This window comes from Excalfactoria chinensis, chromosome 10 (genome assembly GCF_039878825.1).
Source record: "Excalfactoria chinensis isolate bCotChi1 chromosome 10, bCotChi1.hap2, whole genome shotgun sequence".
NCBI classification, from domain to species: domain Eukaryota; kingdom Metazoa; phylum Chordata; class Aves; order Galliformes; family Phasianidae; genus Excalfactoria; species Excalfactoria chinensis.
Genome location: NC_092834.1, coordinates 15,335,954 through 15,355,447, shown reverse-complemented (window position 1 = coordinate 15,355,447; position 19,494 = coordinate 15,335,954). Strand labels below are relative to the sequence as shown.

Here is a 19,494-nt window from a genome sequence, read left to right as displayed (position 1 = left end):
CAGATAATATGATTTCATTCTCAGCACACACACCCAAAAGCCATGAAACATTAAGCCAAAGGCATAATCAGTATTCAAACAGCATCACCCATTTCAAAGGCATACAAAATGGAAAAGAACAATTTTGTTATAAGTAGTGGAAATTTTCAGAGCCTAGATGTCATGTTTGCTTCAGTAATAGCTGAAGACCTATTAAATTGTCATCACTAAATTATCATTATCAATAACAGTTTAAGAAATCCAGGATTTAATATAAAAAGGTCTATGTTATTAAACCTCAAAATAACATATTCTGCAGTGCAGCTTGGGAAGAAGAGTGGTAGAAAAAAAAAGATAGAAAAGGACCCCCATAAGTTTCCTGTGTTACTAATAACGATAATAGAAGGGAATAACTTTAAAAGGTGACATTTTACAAATGAATGGGTACAAATTAAAACTCGACTCCCTTACAAGTATTTCAACATTTGATTTCATATTCATATTTGATGCATATTAGTATGCAATCACAGACGTTTTCTGCTGACATCACTTCCCCCTGCTTCCTCTGCAAGCATCCAATACAAGTAAAATTATCACCACGAGCTATTCTAGGAGAAAACTCCAGAGATGCATAAATTTACATGAAGCACCTTCTCACAACAGAGTCTTCTGAACAGATGAGCAGCAGACAGCTCATACTTTTCAAAAGGCAAAATTTTCAAACAATGGATGTTTGAAACACTGAAATTATTTGTCTTCCTTCAAATGCCATGTTGAGACATCCTGAAAGTGATGCCTTTCAGTCTTTCACATTATGAAAATCTTGCTAGTCCAAGCATACTGTTTGGACAACCAGTGGTAGCCAGCTAAACAAGAAACAGCTCTATGATTGCATCCCTACAATCAGCTTGGAGAGGGAGAATTCAGATCATGTTTCCATTCAGCAGCAGCTGATACAAAAGGAAAAGCTAGAGTCATCAGCAGCACACTCCTATCTTCAGTCTAATCTCTGTATTTACAGAAGTCAGTTAACACAGATCTAAAATAAAACAAAACAGTTTAAAAAAAAAAGCATATCAGCGTTTCCCTCTTAAAGTTACCATCAGGACCAGTTTTTAAGTGTTTCTGAAGGCATCATTCTTAGCTTTACTGGTAAAAAGCAAGAATGGCATCCACACACCTGAAGACAGGCACTGCAGCAGGTAGATGGTTGCTTCACCTGCAGATCCTCCTGACCCTGCATCCTCCCTCCTACCACTAAGACTTTTGAGGAAAGTCTCATAGAACCTCATGGCCAGCCAGCACAGTCAGCATTGTTAGAACACAATACAAAATAAATAAATAAATATATAAAAAGCCTGTCTGGGAAAGGCTTGGAGCTACATGGAAATTTCTAAGAAATCACAAAGCTCTGAGATACACTTTAGGTAGATTCTCTGCTGCCATTTTAACTCTTCCACCATGACTCTAAGAATAACAGAGCTGGGAAGTACATACCAGGAAAAACAGTCAAGCCTTTACACTCCTTATTATGTGGACACAAGCATTTAGGATCAACTTGGCAAGCTGTTATCCAGAGAACACAGGGTTATTAGCATGCACTTCAAAGTGTACTGGGTACTGGCATTAATGAAGCTGCCCATAAAGCACGTTAACCTCCAGTGGATAACTTGTGTTAAGAGAAAGAGGACTAGCAGCAATCAATTCTGTATAATTTTTCTTCTATTGACCTAAGGCTAGTGCTAAAAGCACGTATGCTTGTGTATTAAAAAAACAGGAATAATTAATTCTGGGACCTCCTACCATGAACTAGCTCTCCGAAATGGAGAAAGTCATGCTTATTGGACATCTAAGTGAGAAAACTTAATTAGGACACTGGTTGATTAAAATAATTTCAACAGAATAAAAGTCCATCTGTATTTGCATGCTGTGACGAATTGCAGTACGATGCATAGCAATTATAGCAATCCAAGTTATTACACACCTATCTGGCTCTACAGTACGTGAGACAAAGTTAAATTAAATAGAGGTATCCTGCTTATGAACAAGCATCAGCTGAGCTGATAAGCCTCCAACAAACAAATTCTAACCTCAGATTAAAAAAAAAAATAATAAAAAAAATGCTAAGTGCCTGGTATTACAATTGCATGAAGTTTTCAGCCACTCAAATTCTGATGCACTACATCAGTTGTAAAAGCAATATCCTTTGATCCTACTGAGTATCTAATTAAGTAAGTGCAGAACTTTTAAGTCATTTAATCAATATTTAAACTATCATTTCTAAAATGGCCTAAATCAGAAGGCTAAACTGTAATTGATACCTTAACAATACCAGCAGCATACAGAGTAGTCCACCTAGACAGTTCTCATAAACACTTAACCAGTTTCTCTGCCAGTGACCAGCCTGAGACCACGCAGTGAAATACCTCTCAGAAGCATCATCTTGTTCTTCAGGAGCACAATTGGAATAAACGTCACAAGACGATTCAAAGAAGAAAGTCTTCAAAGTCAAGTTCCCTGAAATGGGTGTATTAACGACAATCTTCCTCTACAGCATAACTTTAAGCAACCAGGAACTCCCAACTGCAATAAAGCTAACTCAGATCTTTCACAATCCCATGGGAAAGGTCTGCAGAATCAATGTAAGACCTGCTATTGCTTCTACAGGCTCAGTTAACATTCAAGACTGGTAGGTTTCAAACACTCTGTAAATGCTAACTCTGTTTCTCTTGCAGCTTCTCCTCCTACCCTTCTGCAGTTCTGGAAATTCATCCAACATTACCTTGCTCACTTCTCTCTAGAGCAGATAATTTCTCTCTACAGCATATCATATCACAACATTTCCACATTTGCACCATTCTTCTCACGTTGCCTTGGCTATGACTCAAAGCCTTCAAAACACAGGGTTCTTAGCTTGCTTCATATCCATTTTCCCTTATGCATATAAAGTTAACTCAGCCAAGATGACAGCGCAGTCAGCATCTCAATTAACAAATCACCAAATGGTATTTAGAAATTACTTCCATTAAAACCATTAATGTGGAAGCTGTTGTGTAACTCTCTCGACTGCTGAATCAACTGTATCTGCACTCAAAATGGATGCCTGAAGTCCATCCTTCCCATCTTCTCCTCTCATCTGCTCCCTTCAGCTCCAGATGTGATGGAGGTAAAAAGCACAAACATTCTCAGGACAGTACTCAGAGCCCCTGAAGCCTGCCATCTAGATGGTCTTACATACATTTACTGAAAAATCATTTGCTTTGCTTTTTATATAACCTGTGTTTAGTACCTTGTGACATGAACATTCATCACTGTTACAATGCCCATACCACTCAGTCTAGGTCAGCAAGTCAGTGAAAGATGGTTTACCCACAGCAATGGATGACATTTGAGAGGCAGCTGTTTTTCTCTTAGTTAAACTAGCCAAAATGTACAACATGGATAAGAGAACTTTCAGACCTTTGAAATAGCATGCTTTTCTTCAGCAGAAAACATAATTACCTTCTTCTATCTTTTGCCATGTTCCTAGGGAAGAGTCAGGAGAAGACAAGAATACATAATAGAAATTAAATGAAACAACAATATTATGTTAAAAAAACACTGATACACAGGACCAAACAAACAAAAAACAACAACAACAACAAAAACCCACATTAGTTCTAAATTATTTAGAGAAGAGACAGGAATGGCTAAGAAAGAACAAATCTCCCCACAATGCATTTGCTTCCAACTAGATTTTTTTGTTTTAAACCTATCCCCTCTCAGCCAGGTTTTAGTAGAAATAAGTACCAGGAAACACATCGACAGAAAACTGACCACTGCAAGTGTGAAACTGCGTAAGACAACTTATTGTTAAAACAATTACAGAAGGCACTGAACAGCGTATACTGAATTCTGCTCAAGTAACTATTTCCTTCTGAAATGAAGGAGACATAACAGATTAATAACTCATACAGAAGAGCAGGATGATACCAATTTTAGAAATGTGATGCTGCATAACCTGAACCCAGCTGAAGGGTCTTAAGTACACTTCATCTCCACAGCTATCTACGCCCTGAGAAGCAGAACACTTCAATGAAGAGGAACAGATTCCCTGGGGGATTCAGTTCTTCTCAGTTGGCACTGCCTTAGTCCCATCCTTCACTTTACCCGGCTATATCCAAGGTACTCAGAAGGCCCACAGTGCTAACCCAGCCTTTATGCCTTTAATGAGGAAATACTCAAGCAAGCATGCTCCAGAGAAAGCAAGAAATAGCTGCAAGTAGTGCTTTATCACATACAGTAATCATTCAAGCCTACAATCAACAAAGAAGTTCAAAGTTAGGCTACTCCTTTCACTGTTGTCAACTGCACTGGAAAAGGTGAACTCACATGCATGGTATTGCATGTTACAATGAGTTATTTTTTCCTGTCAAAGGTTTGTACAAATCTGCCTATCAGACTTCACCATCACAGCTTCAGATCACAATTAGTGTTCAATTCATACTCCTAGCAATGAAGAACATTTATGGAAACTTCTGCAAGAGGCAGACGGCACAGGCTTCTCTCTTCCTTTAAACAAATCACGATTCTCATTTCCTCCCCAAATCCACTCATTTCACCCATTTCAGCTCAAGCCTTCTACACTATAAGATCTAATGTAATGAAAGTGGATTCATGAATAATTTATATAAGAGATTTCAGATAACTTATTGCAGTGCTTACAGAAGACTTCAGGACTCATGTGGAAAGGAAAAAAATGTTTTCTTAATAAATTGGATATGACAGCTGCCTCTACTTTCTACCTTTGTAACCAAGAATAATTCTCCACAACTGAGACAGTATGCTATTTCTCAGCTGTAGAAATATAACCAGAGAAAATATATTCCTTCCATACTGATAGCTAGAGGAGCTATGTAAAGTGTACAGTAGCAAAAAAATTCACCATTCCATCATAAAGAACTGGATATCAAGTGTTCCCAATGTCGCCGTAACTCAAATTTTTTTAAGTAGCTCAAATGTGACTGTAAATTGGATTTTTCACATCTTATCAAGATGTCCTCTCGTAGCTAAAGGAGCACTGTACATGCAGGTTCTCTGCAAACATATGAACCTATCATCTAGTCTCAGATACTATCAGTGCCAAAGGCCTTCATCAGCATCAGTTTTAGCACAGGTAATTACACAGCACAGGCCTTCATGTACACAAGGAAACAACACTGCTTACAACAAAACTGGGAATGCTGTGCTGCTCTGGAATGACAGCAGGCTTTGTCCTCCTCCTAGCTCTCATTTAAGCCTTTGCTCTCCATAAATGCCGCAGATACAACTACTGCAGCCTACTCCATTTAGCTGCAATAAATAAGGGCTTTGTTTCCAAGTCTGAAGAACAGAAAGAAGGCCCACCCCACACATTTGTGCAAGCAAACTGGAATGTAGCAGCATAAAAGTCTTCAACTATTAGTGGCTACACATTTACAAAATACAAATTTGTTATTAACTTGTCAAAGCTGAAGACTTAATGCATTACCCTTTTTACACCCTAAAAAGTACTGTATATACTACAAACATACGTTCAAACAGCATATAACAAATACTTTTAGTCTACTTGACTGTCAGATAATTGCTCACATATTCAAATGCTCACTGAGAGCAGCAACTTCCACTGCACTGCAATGAATCACAAAAATATGAACACTTTGAAGGTTGCATTGTACCTTTTCCCCCCTACCTTATTCTGATTACACCTTTCTGAACTCCCACTAAAACTTCCTTAAGAAATGTCGCTCTGCAACAAGCGTAACTGAAAAAGGGAATACTTCAAATCTGGGATACATGCCTTCTGTAAGCAAGGAAGGCACATGACTGCAATACTCCAAATGACAGGAAGTGACCGCTGTTACTAACACCAGCTGTATATCTTAGACATTTTTAAGGGAAATTCCCAAATATATGGTCTCGAAAAATACAGCTTCAATTTTTACAGAAGCACCATATTCAAATACATTTAATCAAAGAGGAGATAATGACTCCTGACCTTTTCTTATTTTCCACAGACAAGATATGAGTGCAGGGGTTCTTTAATAACTTTAAAATGTAGGATGCTTTCTTGGGAAGATGAAAATATTACGGGGGAGAGAAAAGAATTGGTTAAGGAGAAGTATGAAGAGAGATTAGTTTCATTTAGCAAATAATAGTCGGGATGTGGCAAATGAAAGTGACAGTTATAGCTTAATGGGAAACATCTATGTAAACAGGAGCTGTAGTTAGCAGAGTTGGTATTAAGAGAATATTTTGGATCTCAATCTTTGTGCTGAAGGCTATGAGGGCGACTCAAGTTTCTGCAATCCTTTTTGAAAACAAAGGCTGCTATTCAACCAAAAACCCCTATGTTTAATATTTCAGTCATCTCAAAGTTTTTGACCAATAGTTGTCTTTGTTAAAAAGTCCATAACCACAGGACAGAACTCATAGCAATGCAGTATCATTCGTCTGTTTTCCTTGCATTCCAAGTGTTCAGATCTGATGACAAATCAGATGAGCAGACTCTGGTCCTCACCTCCATCTTCTATTGGTGACCTGTGTCAGGGGTAGGAGGGAAGCCCCCCTAAGTGGGCATTTTCAGCAAAGGAAGGGGAGAAGGCAGGGGAACCAAAAGTACTATGTGTAATCATCCTAATCCAAAGCCCTGGACTAAGTACTAGGACTGCTTGTCTGTCACTGCCTGATACTGGGACCAAGCCCACCAACAGCTCCAAACACAGATATCAAACATTTCAAAATAAGCTGCATTGCTGCTTCCACGGCTTTACCAGTGGGTACAACAGCTGTTCTCACATTTGGCACCATAATCCCTGCCTATTACTTCTCTTTAGGGCAAACAGAAAACAAACAAACAAAAAAAAGTTTGTCCTGTTACACAGATCTAAATAAATAAATAAATGAATAAATAAATAAAATACAGTGTAAGCATGATGAAAACCAGCATTCCATCAGTGATACCCTAAAAATCTCCAGAAAATGAGTTCAATACACTATTTAACATGATAGCATAGAAAGATTTGAGATTTAAGCCTACTAAATGGAATCACCTGTCCAACAGAAGGCAGTTTTCAACACCTGTAAATGAAATAAAGTAATAATTTTGATCAAGAGATGAGCACTGAAACCAGTGATGAAACAGGAAACACATCCAAAGGACTGAGTTATTAGTTATTGCAGCAGTTTTAGCTCCAGCATTTTGAATGAAAATGCATATATGACAAAAGTCCAACTCTGTTAAATTACAAAATCTCAAATGTCCAAGACAGAAGCACAATGAGCATAATGACCAAAAAGATGGAGAGATGGAGCACAAGTGAAGGAGATGCTGTGCAAAAACAATCGGCACTCACAATGACCTGGTTGCGCCAGTCATAGAGAGGCTGAAATGGGGCAAATCTGATTTCATCTTCTGTGAAAAGAGTAAAAGGACAGAGAGGGACTGACAAGAGTCTACTCACAGCTCATCTTTTTCAGGTTAATTCTAATTTCTCTCACAGTTTTACTACCTTGATTTGGGAAATGATGTACAACAAATACTTGAGTCAGATTAGTTTCATTATCCCTTCAGTTCAGCCAGAAGCCTAGCTTAACCACATTTTCCCTTCAACAACCAAATCACACCATGCACAAATTACTGGCATACCACTAATTTTGTTGCATTACCCACTTAATCTAGTACAAAACACTTTACACCGCAATACAGGACTCATGCTTTTCATTCTGTCCACCAGAAATGACTGACCTAGGATTCATATTCCAATGGCACTGTTTTCAAGATCAAACATCAAAAGTGTTTTAAGTAACCAACTGCTTTCAACAAACTAGCACTTTAATCACTGCAAAATCCAGAGATATAAGCAGCATGATCAGAAAATGGCATGTAAGGGGAGTGCTAGTAACTTCACCAGCTCATGGCTCAAAGTACACTGGTTTTGGAGTACAGCTTGTGGAGGGCAAAGAGGCACAGCCCACTGTAAAACAGAGTTTGAATATGAAAGCCACGAATGGAGGGGGGGCAGTTGCAGGGGAATCCCCTTCTTTCTCACTTCTATTTATAACTGATGGCAAGTAAGGTCATTTCCAATTTAACACTCAGTTATCAAAGCAGCATCTACTGGAAAGGGAGAAAGTAACAAGTTAAATGTATTTCAAACAAAATGCCTCAAGGGCAACAAGTGGCAAACTTCAGAAGCTAATAACTTGTTACGTTATTCATAAACTTCATAGGACAAATGACACTGACTAGCTACAAGACAGCAGTGATCAAGTCAGTACTTAGGGTTCTGTTTATTTTAATGTCAAATGCAATGAACTCTAAAGAATCTGGCATGGAAATGAGGAGTAAAAAAGTAAAACTAACACTAGTTTCCTTATCAGCAGTAAAAAAGAATACATTCTTCATTTGTTGAGCTTATTTGAAACTTGTTAGACTTCAAGTGTCCTTTAGAAAGCAGGCTTCAGTAGATGGAAACATTCTTTCAAAGGGAGTCTCCAGCCCAACCTAGAAAAGGAGCACAAGATTAAATACATCTTGATTTCTGCCAAGGTGGGACTCCTCACCAGACAGTAAACAAGTCTCATCCCTAAATGTGGTAAGAATTTATAGCAACTTTTCTACATGATTCAATACCTGCCTATCCACAAATAAAACCCCTACCCTGACACAGAACATAATGAACTGACAAGAAAACTATATTAGTGACAATTATTCTACCTGTGCTGCTTGGTAATAAGCACTTATCACCAGCATTTGGAACGAGTGAGTTACTTATTGCAAACCATATTCAACCAAAACCACAAGGACTGTTTTCAGTATCAGTACCAAGCAATTGAAACCCATTCCCTAGAAAGCACAGCTAATGGAGAAACAAAAAGGAGCAGGTATCATGCTGTGAAAGGTCAACTCACAAAAGAAAGAACTGCTTTCCATGGAGCTCAGGTGCGCCAAGCTTGCTAACTGGACAGTGAAATTTTGTGGGTTTTCCCAACAGCATTCTTCTGAAGTCTTAAACTGTCACCTGGCTATAGAGACACAGTCACCAGGGGTCTGACTGCAGTAGCATTAGCTCTTTCCAAAGCAGGATTCTAACTTTAGTTGTGCTCACTGTACATGCAGGCACTCATTTTCCAAGGAATAACCCCTTTGTTTTCACAAGCTGTACTTCAGCATGAACCTACTACATATTTCAGCAGTGCTGAACAGTTTGGGAAGGCAGAAGAAAAAAAAAAAAAAAAAAAAAAAAGAGAAAGAAAAACATACATACACATTTACACTAAATACACAAACTCCACAGATAGCAGTAGCATGTACTTAAGAACAAAAAGTTAAATGCTAAAATCCAAGAAAATCATTTTTGAATGTAGAGATGAGCAGTAACAAAGAATTACTGACTACCAATCAACTTTTATCTTCAGTATATATCAGATAACTACAGTGCAACAAAAATGGGCTCCTTGTATTCCAGGGAGAAGTCCAGATCAGCAAAATCTTGTATTTTTCTCCTTTTTGCCATTAAAGAGAAGCAACAAACTCAGAAGCACACACTTAACTGCTCCTCTTAACTAAGTTTAAACTGAATTAGAAACATATAAAATCCTAAATAAGGCACAAGTAGAAAGCAAACCAGAAGCTAAAAACCTCATTATAGGTTATTGAGTCAAAGTGACATTAATGCTCAGGAAGCTGGAAGAAACTTGTAGTTACACATCACTGCAAGATGAGATCAGTTTTGTATATATATATGTAATTAAAAATATATAACCCCAGGTAAAATGGCCCAAATACACTTCTAACCTTTCCTGAACTGCTGGCTATCAAGACAAAATACCATTAGGTGTGTAACTTAGCTCAGTATCATCAGGTTTGATTTTTAATATTCACTGTTAGCAGTGGTAATTCATTCACGAAGGTCAAAAGCTGCACTTTCCCTATCAAAAATAACTAAATTTGTCATTTTACAGCATTCCAGTAAAATAAATTTTTGAACAAATGGTTTTCATATTATTGTGCCAACACATAAACCCAAGGCTATAATAGGAAACACTTCACATACCTTACATATAACACCAGTGTTTAATACAATAGTTGTGTTCACCTATACTGTTTGTTTAGCTTTCTAAACAGTAAAATTTATTTCATAAAAATAAAAAATATTTCCTAAAAATATGTTGCTATATTTGAATTGTAATTTTGTCATTTGCTATTCAGCGATGCCCTGAACAGCACTGGATTCTGAGTGCCATCTGTAAAAGAAACAGAATCCATACTGCAGTAAGATCAGGCCTGGCATTTGTTGAATAAGCTTAAAGTAACACCTACCATCAGTAAATCCTGATGTGGAACACCTTGAAACTGCTAGTTTTTTATGCAATGATGTGAAAATATTAAATTTCCTAAGAAAAGCCATACTTCTGCAGATTAAGAAGAGTTTTTAAATTAACACTGATGGGTAAAATCTGCTCTCAAGGCCTCTCTTACGTCATCAGAACACAGCAATTCAGACCTGTCATTATCTTCAATGAATACATAAAGGGTTAGGGAAATCCAAGTTTAAGAAAGCTTCAAACTCAAGGCACGGGTCAGTATCTGCCTTCAGAGTCAGTATTTCAGATCCAAAACTGATATTTGGGCTTAGGAACTCAATTTGCTATGGCACAAATAATTACTTCTCCCTCAACTACCAAAGTCTCTGTCTTCACTTGTGACAGAGCAAACACAAACCCTATGGTACTCCTAAGAAGGGAAAAATCATCATCACTCAGCCAACACTACATATCCAATGCAAGGAAAAAACTCTTCCCTCTAGAGTCTCAACTTCTACTGTGCTGAACAACCCCTACTGTCCTGCCATATGGAGACCCCAGCTCTGATCCCCCCAGAATTCCCAGAGCCCACAGATTGGCTACAAGCTATAAGAGAATTAAGTGTAACGTGGCAGGATAACTTGGCTATAGACTACCAACCCTGCTTTTCTCACAGAGTGAGAATGAGAATGCAGAAACAAGTGATGCCAGTAACTCACTGATACAGGATGTGATACTTTATGTATAAGTGTTTACTGCAAAAAAACAATGCCAGAACACAATTCACTTGTGAACACTTCAGCAGCATATGCACAAATAATAGCCCTCACCTCTGACTTGTAATAACCATACTGGAGCATTCAAATCAATACCACAGCCTTACTATCCAACCATTATCCACTTTTTAATAATGTTACTTTGCAACATCCTGTATCTTAACACAAACTTCAGCAGCTGTTCTGTGCACACACATGCATCTGTGTGAAATTACTTTATGAGCACACCCTCCCCTACTAAAGCTACAGCTTTTACATTTCTAAGCCACTTGGAGATCCCTTAAATATGAATCACTACAATTTCCAGCGGCAAATTCCCCACAAGCACAAGGCCTCTACTCATTGCCAGAGGCACAGAAGGTAAAGCCTCAGTTGCACAGCTCGTCCCCAGCACCTCCATTTACCTGCCATGCAAAGCAGTGCCCACTGCTGCTTCCTGCTATTCAATCCTGTCCCAAAAGGGGTTAGGTCTTAACAAAACAAGCCTAAAGATAAATGTCACAAATAAAAGCAAGATTAGCTAAATTGGAGATGCTTCCTACAAAGGAATTTAACTCTAAAAGAAAAAAAAAATGCCACCTAACTGTAAACCACATATAAATAAATGTTGGTACCATATAGTCAGAGCTTCTCAAGATCTGCTTCTATATAGAGATGGGTGCTTACAATACCTTGCCATGCTAGTACAAAGACTGCTACACAGGTAGTGAAACTATTTTATTTTAAATAATGAGGTACACCTTGAGCAAGAAATTTTAATCAAGAGTTTAGTCAAGAAGAGATGTCTGTATCACTCCACTATAAGTCATCAGTCTTTACAAAGCTGTAACTACAGGTAAAAAACCCACTTCTCATTTTTCCTTTTATCCAAGTAATTTCTATGCTCGTTCTACATTTTTCCATTGGTTTTCAGAGGTTCCCCGTAAACAACTGAAAAAGAAACCTGTTTAGCCTTCCCTTTTACTATATGTCTGTTATCTACAATCCCACCTTGTTTCTGCATCCTCTTCAGGGGCTGAAGTTGTATTTCATTCCTGACAACCCATATGACAACTACAGAAAGCCGAGCTGTACACGGAGATACACTTTTTGGGTGGGTACCAAAACAGTATTGAAGCCTGATAGCAGATGTTTAGCAGGTACTTGAAATTTATCTTTAAAGGAAGCTCTGTAGCTTCAGGATGAAAACCGCACTGTAGTGGCTGCTAAACAAACTGAATAAGAATTGCTGTGGGCGGCTTCTAAGAAGTCCCAAAGGAAAGAAAACAAAGAAAAACCTAAGTAAAAGAAAAAAGAAAAAAGAAAAAGAAAGCCTACAATCACTTAAGAATGCTTATTTCTACAAGTTTACCTGGCATGGCCCGAGGCCACACTTCACAAAGGGCTGCTCATTAAACTTAGAATGTTGTCACAACACAGAGGTCGCATTACCAAATGCTACCTTTTAAATACAGGAACGAGAGGTCAGCAAAGACAAGGAATTCTGACCAGGGAAATGCACCAGTGGTTTAGGGCCCTCTGTAGCTGTGATCTTGCTCAACTCAGCTCCACTCTGGCCCCAAGTGCTATTATACACTTCATGCACAGATACTAGAGAGGATTTCAGTTTTTCTCCAAAATCCACCTATGTTAAATGGTACAATCATGGCAAAGCTAACAACTTTTTCCTAACATACAGTCTGAATCCTGAACACGTCAAATCGACACCTGAGCAAACAGACTTCAAATCCTCCACCCTGCACCGCTTTGACCATCTGCAGTTGAATGCAAACACCACCATCACTCATGGCCTCACAGGTAGCCTTCCAGTTCCTAGGTGATGAAACTGGTTACATGACACTTACACAGATCTAGTTCACACAGTAAGACAAAAATAAAAACAGGGCTTCATTGTTCAGGTGTAGTGCATGCAGAGCAAGGAGGTGTCAGCGATCAGAAGAAATTAATAACAAGAGACCTTACCTAACTGCAAGACAGCAAAACCCAGAAACTCAGATGGGCTATGGCATGTTATTACCGTATTGTCAGCAGTGATAGAAGTAAATGCCTCATAGAGCCAAGGAAGACAAGATAACAGACAACCAAGAATGGTAAACAGATCTCTCTACAGACAAAACATCACTCACCAATACAGTACATGTCAACCCATCTGAACTGATTCCATACATGACCCTATCCTCTACATACAATGGCCTCAGATAAGGCCCATTAGACTTTGCAGTTCTCCTTCTCACCTCTCAATACCTGAATTTGCCATAGTTAACTTGTAGTCTGGCCTGTCCAATATCACACACAAAATTTAGCTAACCACTTTCTTCACAGGTTTCAATCTTCTCTTCAGTTATGCTTCTCTGGCCCCCTTCTTCTGAATTTAGATCTGGTTAGAATCTTACTGCAGCTGAACACATAATTCACCTCCCATTAGAGTGACTTGGACATTACTTCCAACTGCAAACACAACAACAGCACTTTACTTATTACTTTTCAAAATCTATAATTGTCCAGAGGGTGGGTACATAGAAGTCCTTGGGTTCTCCTTTAGGGTCTCTGCACCCTCACCAAATGAACATAACATTTCCCAGGTGTACTATAAACATCACAACAAAATGATCTAATTTTCCATAGCCTCTGCCTTTTAAAACGAAGCTGGGCATTTCACTCTCCCTCCCTGTAATGCTGCCTTCAGAGATTTCTTAAATTAGGAGGCTTGCTACTGGTTTCTTTTGCCTGCTCCTGCATTCCTACTGTGCAGCAGCAGCGACTACTTGATCCCTTCCTCAGACAGCTCAGATACCTCTTGTTGATGGGAGTCTTTACACTGTGAACTTAAGACAAGATGTTTTGTAGTCAAAAATAGGAAGATTACAAGGAATTGCAGAACTTGCAGGCTACAGAGAACTGCAGCATCCAAGTTCTGATTCCTGATCTCGTTTATTTATGTTCATTTACAACCTTGCTCATGAATTTAGACTATTTCCTATTACTTCAATGTTTTTATCTTGTCTAAATTATTGTTTCAGTTCTATACCACAATCACATTCCTACTGATGCTCTTCCTATTAGGTTACTATAGGTCTTTTCTTCATCTGGGACTATCAACTGCCAGAAATTCACTGCCTGCCTTTGATGCTTCCATTCTCTTTCCCTCTGGCAATGTCTATCTTGCTGCTTCCCCTTAGGCAGAAATTTGGCTTATTTTAATTGGACAGTCAGAGGTACCTGCCACCAGTGCCCTTAAGGTCAATTGAAGTATTCACTAGTACACATTTAAGCCTGATTTTTACCATCAGTAAGGTTTCCAAACTGATTCACGCTTACATATTTCATCTAAATTCAAACCCTCCAGAGAAAAACAACACAGCTTTCCCATCTCTGCCAACAGCTAAATTCCACCTGAAACAAAGGGAAATTCACCTTCTTACTGATAGCAGCTCCCAAAAAAGGTAAGAAATCTGTCAACATACATACAAGCACTGAGGAAAGCCCTGTGCAGCACAGAAGGCCCTCCTACACTGATGACAACCCTATTGTGTAACAGGCTCTCACATCACTCAGCAGGAATACCCTACAGTAACAAACGCCTCTGTCTCAGCTGTTAAAAATGTAAATTGTTATTCACCTTGAAAAACTAAATGGCCCATGTAATACCATTGATTCTTTATCAACTTAGCTGTTATTTGCTGTGATTTAGAAATGTGAGACCCTCCTGGCTTCTTCCTGTGTTAAATGTCACTTTTCTATGGAAATAAAATCTCGATCTTGTAAAAGCTGCCAAATAGAAAGACACATGGTCCATTTACCATTCCCTGCAATTCACATTGCTTCCTGCTGCCCAAACACAGAAAGCTGAGCTACCTACTGAGAATGCCAGCGAGGCAGTTCCAAGTGCCAGGCTGACCCACCCTGGCAGAAATTCAACTGGTTGCTGCCAAGAAAAGGGACTCCAAGTAAGAAGCCAACATCATAGTACTGTACAGATATTTTAAGATACCATATTATTGTATGATCACCCTCACCCTGTAAAGACACTCAGTGTGTTTTCTGGCTAAAATAAATAAATAAATAAAGAAGCACTGGAGCTTTGAGAATTGAGGGGGTGGATCTCTGGGGATGGAATCCCAGCTTGCAGCTGGAAGTGGAAAACATCAAAATGTTATCACAATTGCTTCAAGTATGCAAGCTAATTCAAACCCAATTCCAAGATAAGCATGTGTGCACACAGCACACCCGGGGAAACAGTTCTGACACAGCCATGAGATGGGTTTTCAGCAGCATTAGCAGGGACAGCAATCTAGAACATTCACTGTTCACAGATTCAAGTTTGGCACCAAATGTAACCACAGGCTCACTGCCGCCACCTCACTCCCAAGCCTCACTCAAAAGGCATCTGCTTATTACAACCAGAGATGGAACAACACAACTGTCTCATCCTTGACCAGACCCAGGACTGCAGCACCATGTGAGCTGGCCTTGCAGGTCTTGGGCTGCCAGTGGCTTGGGCATCTTTCAACATAACCAGATTTTTCCCTTTTATTTCTTTCCCCATTTATTTTTTTTTTTTCTTCCGAGAAAGGAGTATATTATTAAATGACAGCATTAAAAAAAGCTTAAAAGCAACACAATGTTCATACTCATCAGAACCTCTTGCACAGAGTTGTAATGGCTGAGACTATTATGCATTGCATAGCTCTGTACTCAGGAGCCAGGTTAGTCCAAACAAACAAACAACAAAACTCTTCTGTCTCATTTACATTTCCCTGCCACTTAAAGTTCTTCAATTTACTCCACATTCTTATCACTGTGTGTGGTCAAAAAGAAAATTCCAGAAGCAAAACCCTGCATTCCCCTTCAAGTACAAACAGACAGGGCTATCTGAAACCATGTCCAGCCATATAGCAGTAACATTTGTTCCAACTGACATACTGTAACCCAGAAATAAAATCTAATATGCAAAACAACGCACTCTAGGACCGCCTCCCTCCATTTCCAACAACACACACAACTGCTCTGTTTGCTGTTCTCAATTTGCATCAGCACTCTATTGTCTGCAGAAACATGTATAAACAGACTTGCCAAATCTTGACAGGATTCATGAGCAGAGGAAAGAAAAAAAAAAGAACTTTTGAAAGCTGAATACAGAGCTCTCACACATCTCTCCCTTTGCTAATTATATTCCAGCGCAAATGCAGCATCTGGATAAGAACGCCTTCACAAGAAATGGCCTTTATTTAAACACATCAGGACTTCTACATAGCTGGCCATTTCTTCAACACTCCGATAGAAACAAGGAGCTGAGAGCTGCTCCCAGCAGTGGCTTTGGTACCTTAATGCTAACATAACATATTGGAACGATGCTTCAGTGCAAGTCCTTCCCAACTCAAGATATTCTATGCTTCAGCAAATGGCGCTGCCCGCACTTTATCTCAAATGTACAACACTGCTATCACAGCAGCTATCTGACACTGAAACGCCACAATAAAGGATGGAAGTGACTGCCTGTACTGCTGTTGAGCTGTGATGACCAATTAAGAACTAGCATTTTTGGAAGCTGCCCAGATCTTGCATTTGCACAGATTTTATAGCTATATATTGGACAGGTAAGCATACAGATTAACACAATCTGAACATTAATGCTTCAGATCATCCTTGCCATGCTGAGTCAACTTTTTGCAGGAACCATATCAAACAAGAGAAAGCTTTCACAGCAAAAAACTACGCATCAGGAAGACTACGCAGATCTAGGGATACCACAGCCAGATACATCGCTCAAGCCCACATCTCTGCCTCCAAAAATAAAGATACAATAAAAAAAACAAAGAATCAAATAGACTGCAGTGCTGTTTTATACTATTCAGTTGTATTCTTAACTACAAGTGCCTTTTCTAATCTAAGTAGAATTTGGTGATTAAATGCGTTGGCATATGATGAAAGAAGTCTGAGTAAAACTGCATAGCAAACCGAGCTCAGAGTTAAAGTACTTAATTCTCTGCAGTCCAAATAAAATTCATCTTTCCCAGTGTCTTCTACTCCTAACCAACTATGCACCCATCACAGACTCCAAAAAACCTCTCACCCTCTGAGGCACTACTATAGTCCAATGGCAACATTTCAAATCAACTTAAATTAAGCTGTACCACATTCCATTACATGATATCACGCAACAGATGTTATGCCCTGAACACACGGGACAATTATGCAGAAGTACTCCATGGAAAGTGCCACTATTCGGATGATAAAATGAATGGGTATCCCATTAAAAACTGCCATATTCTTCATCAAGTTTTACACAGAGATTCAGATCTTAAATATGGACCACGTTTGTCACAGTAACCCAGAAACTCCAACTGACAACCAGAAACGACTGCTCTTATCTTACTTTGGCTGCGTGATTTTGCCACCAACAGATAAGCTGGAAGAAAAATTCGGCTCTTCAGCAGTCAGCAGTTAAAGGAGCTGTTGTGAAGTTCACGTGCAAGGTACTTCCCGCAGGAAAGAAGCCTTTCCCTAGCTCTGTGGTAACTGTCAATCTCAAGGCCTTAAAAATTTCATACTTTGAAGGATAGGGGGGAAGTAGTTCAGACAGCTTCATTCACTGCTGACCTAGCTAACAGCTGCACTGATTGCAGAGCCTCTATTACCTCAAATGCAAAAGCTTTCCACATTCTGCCATTTGTAAGGTATTCCTACCTAACACTGAAGCTTTCACTCGTACTTCTTACACGTGGCCATACAACTGAAAATAAATGTTGTTTTACTTAAGCAAGAGCAATCTGATAGACCTGTTGTGTGTTTGTATTTAATCACACGGACATTTTCCACAGCTAATGGGCTGCCTCAACCATACAGACCTCCCGATGCCCTGTAGTACCGCGCCATGCTTTCAAACTTTGAGCCGGCTTGAAACTTAACAGGCTCAGAGTTGGCTCTAAGACACAGGTCTGTAACATAAGCTTTTAAACAAGTTGGAGCTTTTGAATGAACGTTCCCATCATCTTCTCAAACAGACACTACGCAGCGGCAGGGTTTTAACACACAACAAGCCACGCCGAGCAAACCAAGCGAACAGAAGCGCTACAGGGGCGTGTGGAGGGCAGCAATGGGGCAGCGACCCCAGGAGCACGCAGGGGGGCAGCCCACGGCCCGGGCCGGTGGGGCAGAACAGCGCGCTGGCGGGCAGCACCCCGAACCGCGCCGGGCCGAGCGCGCCCCCTGCTTCCCTGCCCACGGGAAGCCCCGCGGGAGCGGACCCCGCCCCGCCTCCGCGCCCCGGCCTGCTGGAAGGGGCACGTGTACACGCGCACGGGTGTACCGCGACGGACACAGGCGTGCACACGCGAGGTACAGGCGTCCTTGGGAGGTCGCCGCTTCGCACCGCGTTGCGAGGGTTTTCCTCCATCGTGGCGCATGGAAGCAGACGGCTCCGCGCGCCCACCCGTCGCCCGGTATGTGGGGGCTGCGCCTCCCGCTCCGGGGGGGATCCCGAAGGAGCCGGGGTTTCCCTCGCGCCCGGTCCCGCTCCCGGCGAGGGAAAGGCGAAACGGAGCCGCTCGGTCCCTCTCGTGGCTCGGTTCTCCCGGCGGCCGCGGCGCTCCAACTTGTTGTGCGGGCGGCGTTCCACGGGGCGCGCGGCTCCCACCGGCACCGCAGCGCCGAGACGCGGAGCCAGGAGCGGCCGAGCTGCCGCACGCTCGGGGCGGCCCCGCGCTCCGCCGCGCAGCCCGGCACGGAGCCCTCCCTTCTCCGCGGCGCAGCGCGGACCGACTCTCCGCGCAGCGGTCAGGACGGGGGTCCGACAGGGCTCCTACCGACACGGCGTTACTGCAGCATCGCCTCGCCCCGCTGCCGCTCGGCTCCTTCCTCCCTTCCTTCCTTCCTTCCTCCCCTCCTTCCCCCCGCTCCCGCCGGCTCCGCAGCCGCCGCCGCTGCGGACTCCAGCGCAGACCCCCGCCAGGAGGACAGGAAGCGCGTCATCACTCCGGGACCGCTCCGCCGCCCTCCACCCGGCTCGCGGCGCGGGCAGTGTGTGCGGCTCGCCCTCCCGGCCGCACGGACCGCGGCTGTCCCCTCCGCCGAGCGCGAGGCCGAGCCCGTACCTGTGCGTGAGGCAGCGGGCTGAGCGCGGCCCTCGCTGAGGAGATGCGGCGGCGCCTCTCGCGCACGCCTGCCCGTGTCCGCGGTTGCAGGAGGCGGCCGGCGGCTCCTGAAGGAGAACGAGAAGGGCCGGGAGATCTCCGCGCGTCCTGCCGCCGGAAGGGAAAAAAAAAGAAAAAAGAAAAAAAAAAAGCAACGAGTAGCGAGGACCGAACCGGGCCCGGGGAGGCGCCGAACCGCGCGTCGCCGCCGCTCCCCTCAGGGGCTGTGAGGCGCCTCCCGCCCGCGGCTCCGTGAAGCGGCGCGTGGCCCCGCGCTTCCC

General features: G+C 41.6%; 1 protein-coding gene across 1 annotated transcript in view; it reads right to left on the bottom strand.

The window, feature by feature from the left end:
* TLN2 (talin 2) overlaps nt 1-19,036 on the bottom strand; it is a 130,775-nt gene extending 111,739 nt beyond the window's left edge. Inside the window, exon 1 of the mRNA XM_072345181.1 lies at nt 18,887-19,036. The gene's annotated coding sequence lies outside the window, so the exon portion shown is untranslated. The remainder of the gene's footprint in view (nt 1-18,886) is intronic.
* Nucleotides 19,037-19,494: the final 458 nt, after the last annotated feature.